Here is a 4,093-nt window from a genome sequence, read left to right as displayed (position 1 = left end):
AGTTGTGCCCAGCGACAAATTTCATTGACGTGCACACAATGTTTTTGTCTCCGCCAGAGGTGGAGAGTATGTTTTCGTTCTGTCCCGCTGTGTGACCCCCCCCCCCTAGACAAGCTAACATTGGTCAAGCTTCACGTGACACGTGACAATATGTTGTCACCAATTGTCACCAATGCTTTTGATTGGCTAGCGAGACGCATGACGAAATAAAATCCTATAAATAGGTGTGTCACTTCAAAAAGCCATTTATGTTTTTGAAGTGAGGTAAGACAGGATCAATCAGTCTTGATTGGAACAGTACCTTCCAGTACAAATCACCCGTCCGTCCGTCCGTCCGTCCGTCCGTCCGTCCGTCCGTCCGTCCGTCCGTGCGTGTGTGTGTCCCTCTGAGAACACCTAACATTGGCCAAGTTTCACGTGACATCACAATATGTAATATAAATATATAAATAGCTTAGACAGGAACAGTACTATCCAGTACAAACAGAGATCACAGCTGAGATCACACAATGCAACTAACTCCCATTACGCAAACTGAAGAAGCAGCAAATCATCGTCTGAAACCTGATGAAGAAGCAAAGGCGCAGAAGGCCAAAGCTAAGAAACAGAGACAAAGAACACTAAACAGAGACAAAGAATCCCTAAATGACAAAAAACGAAGACGAGCCACAAATGCTGACAACATGACACAGCAAAGATTGCTACAATCTCTGGAAGAAAAAGTACAAGAGTCTGTAAAGAACATCGAAAGGAAAAGAAGAACATTCCCAGAAAACTATGGTTAAAGATAGGGTAAGTGATTTCATTTGATTAAAATAGCACGGGTCTGCTGGCGGAGACTTGTGCTCCGAGGAGCACATTTTCTAGTTGTAAATGTTTCTTCGAATAGTCAAAAACAAAACAAAATCAGTTAACTCATTCAGTGCCAATGACGTCGCCGACGTCACGTTTTTCATAAGCCCAGAGTGCCAATGACGTCGCCGACGTCATGAAAAATAAATAAATATTATAATATATATATATATTTTTTTAATGTTCAGAACCCAAGATATGATGATTTGAAGATTTGCTGCTCCATTCACTTCTTGTTTAACTTCTTACTGGAAAAGGCTGTATCTCGGCTCCTAAGCACTTTTTTTTACAATGTATTTTTGGCCTTGGCACAGAGGTCATAAAGCCAGAAATAAGTTTGGCACTGAATGAGTTAAGGAAACACAGAACAGAACCAAAACTGAGCAAACTTTCGTCTACTAAAGGTTTGGGCCGGGCTGCTATGCACCAGTCACACCTATGTCGCATCGCCGAGCCAACAGATATGCCCATATATGGAGTTCCCTGATGTCATCAGTATATGCCCATATATGGGCATACCCAAAGGAGATCTCTGTATCTGTCAGTCCTTTTCCTTTTTATGCCCACATATGGAGATCCCTGATGTCATCAGTATATGGCCATATATGGGCATGCCCATGTATCGGTCGGATCAGCAGTTCTGGACAACTGCCTATCCGCCTAACTTATTTGTTTTTTTTAACTAACTGTCTAATAACTAACTGTTATTAGAACAGTTCTTCACATTTAGAAAAATAATCCAAGGATTTTGCCTCCTGTGTGTTTCCTTCTGGCCTCTTCATGGTCCATGATGTCAGCTGAGGTGGTCAACACCATGTATCCAAACTGTCTGGATGGCAGGAGGTTGTTCTGCCACTGCTCCAGGTCTTTCAGCTGGAGGTCAAAAGGTGGGCTGATCACGCCACGCTTGTTAAGTCTGCCTGTGAGATCGACGACAATCTTCCCGGCTCTGTGGTCGTCGTCGATGGTCTGAAATTCCCCAATGGTACCCGTGCTTCATCATGGCGGTGAGGAAGCGCACCATGACCCTATACACGGCCTGACGAGGACCTGACGTTTCCCACGTTTCTCAGCGCTGCTGATACTTTTGAGCGCATCCGCGAGAACGTTCATGCGCACCATGGTTCTGCAATATGGCGGAAAACTATCCGCATAATATATATGGATCCTTATATGATCTGTTTGAGTCTGATATCATGACGACACGGTTTGTTTGCTTCTGATGTCATGATGACACAGTCAGCAATGCCATGTTTGGGTGTAGCCGCAGTGGGAACTATATACAGAGTTCACTATGACTCAGACATGACCATATTATGGTCATGTCTGAGTCATAGTGAATTCTATAGCCTATATGGTCATGTCTGAGTCATACTGATGGCAGGGGAATTTATAAGTTATAAATTTATTTCAACGTATAGTGTCATATACTACGGTCAAAATAAGGGAGTCCACACATGATTCAAATATTTTAACTTATATTTATTTGACTAACATTAAAGAAATAAGGCAATTAACTAGACAAACTGGTGTGAGCAAGTCAGTAATCAATCATGTCTGCAGTGTATGGGTGCATGGAATGTGCTGTGTGAGTGTTGGATAAAACAAAGTAAACCAAAATAAACCAAAAAGGGTTAGGCCCCACTCAGGCCAGGTGGCATCCCATGACCTGCCTCTGGGGAGGAAACCGAGAGAGTAAGGGTTTCAATGAGAGGTCTTTATATACTCCCCCAAACCCATAGCCCCAGGTGTACTCTGTTCGTCTGACGGCCTGCTCCACTCTGGCAATCACCAAGGCTGCCGGCTAGCCAACAGTGAGGCAGGGGGCAGGGCCAGCACAATAGTAACCTAAATAATATTGTCATAAATGTATGTCCACAGCACAATGTAGGCAATGTAGAGAAAAGAGGGCGAAAAAGCGTTGCACCGTATAACGTGGTGTATTTCCTAAAGGCAACTCCGCACCAAACAGACTCGTCCAGACTATTGCAGACTACTCCAGACTGCAACAGACTGGTATTCGGTTGGCAAAAGTTGCCATTTAAGTCTGTCAGCCGACTGGCCATTCATGTGCTAATTTGACTTTTAGCCTGCCAGCGTTGCCAGGTCTGCTTATTATAAGCGACTTTGGGCTTGTTTCCCTGCAAAGCCACTTAGGGATGTTCCCAGCGTTTTTTCTTCACTGACGTGCAGTGGTGTAAAGTAACTAGTACATTTACTCAAGTACTGTACTTAAGTACAATTTTGAGGTACTTTTACTTTACTGGAGTATTTCCAATTGTCTATACTTGTACTCCACAACAATTATTTGAAATGTTTAGTTACTAGTTACTTTGCAGATATAAATCATTATGAAACATACATTAACCACTTTAGCCCTATTTTATACCTATAAGCTATTTGAAAATATCAGATCTACAAGCTCACAACGTGTTGCGATGCACGCGTTCTGAGCTTGTAGATCTGCTATTTTCAAACATTTTTGTACTTTTACTTTTGGTACTTTAAGTACATTTTTATACCAATACTTTAGTACTTTTACTCAAGTAAATGTTGAATTCCGGACTTTTACTTGTAACTAGCCTCGGAAACCCAGGCTTTTTTTTTTGTTACAAAAGAAAAAAAGCCTGGGGGAGCGATGCAGGAACGATGGTCTTGGACCTTGTTATCTCCTAACCAATCAGAGTGCAGAGGGGCGTCGCTCTAAATTTGGTGACGTCAGCGTGCTCCGTGCACAGGCCGAGGGGGGGAGGGGAGGGGAGGCGGGGACATAGATTGGTGAAGCAATAGGAAGCCACGCACAAATCCAGGCGGCTGTGTTTGGGTCTGCCCTTCAAGACCATGGATTGAGCTCGTAGCCTCAGGCTAACTTGTAACAGACTCAGAGTACATCTATTGCATTCAAGCCTGGAATTTCGTCATTTTAGGGGCAAGGCCACTTGGCCTTTGGTGTTGTAATTTTTTGGAGGCCATCCAAAAAAATAATAAAGATTTTTAAGTCCAAAAATGATTTTTAAGTCCACGGAAATAATGCATTTAACTTGAAGGTTAAGGATGATTGTATTTTAATATATTATAAGAATAGTATAACTATCTGTGAAATATTACCCATTTATTTCACAAAATAATGTGTTGGCAAATGACCAATATTTAGTTATATAGGTCTCAATATGTCACATTCAGCCCTGGACTTCACTGACTGAAGTAGGGGTCACATTAATCACATTAGATTCACAGAATG

General features: G+C 42.3%; 1 pseudogene across 1 annotated transcript; it reads right to left on the bottom strand.

Annotated features, from left to right (window-relative positions):
- Positions 1 to 1,562: 1,562 nt before the first annotated feature.
- On the bottom strand, positions 1,563 to 1,974 carry LOC308099311 (small ribosomal subunit protein uS8-like; annotated as a pseudogene). Its single transcript has one exon. The product of its transcript is annotated as a small ribosomal subunit protein uS8-like (transcript).
- Between the last annotated feature and the right edge of the window lie 2,119 nt (positions 1,975 to 4,093).

The sequence above is a fragment of the Gymnoscopelus braueri genome, assembly GCF_963280865.1.
Source record: "Gymnoscopelus braueri genome assembly, chromosome: 2".
NCBI lineage: Eukaryota > Metazoa > Chordata > Actinopteri > Myctophiformes > Myctophidae > Gymnoscopelus > Gymnoscopelus braueri.
This window is presented reverse-complemented; position numbering and strand designations above follow the sequence as displayed.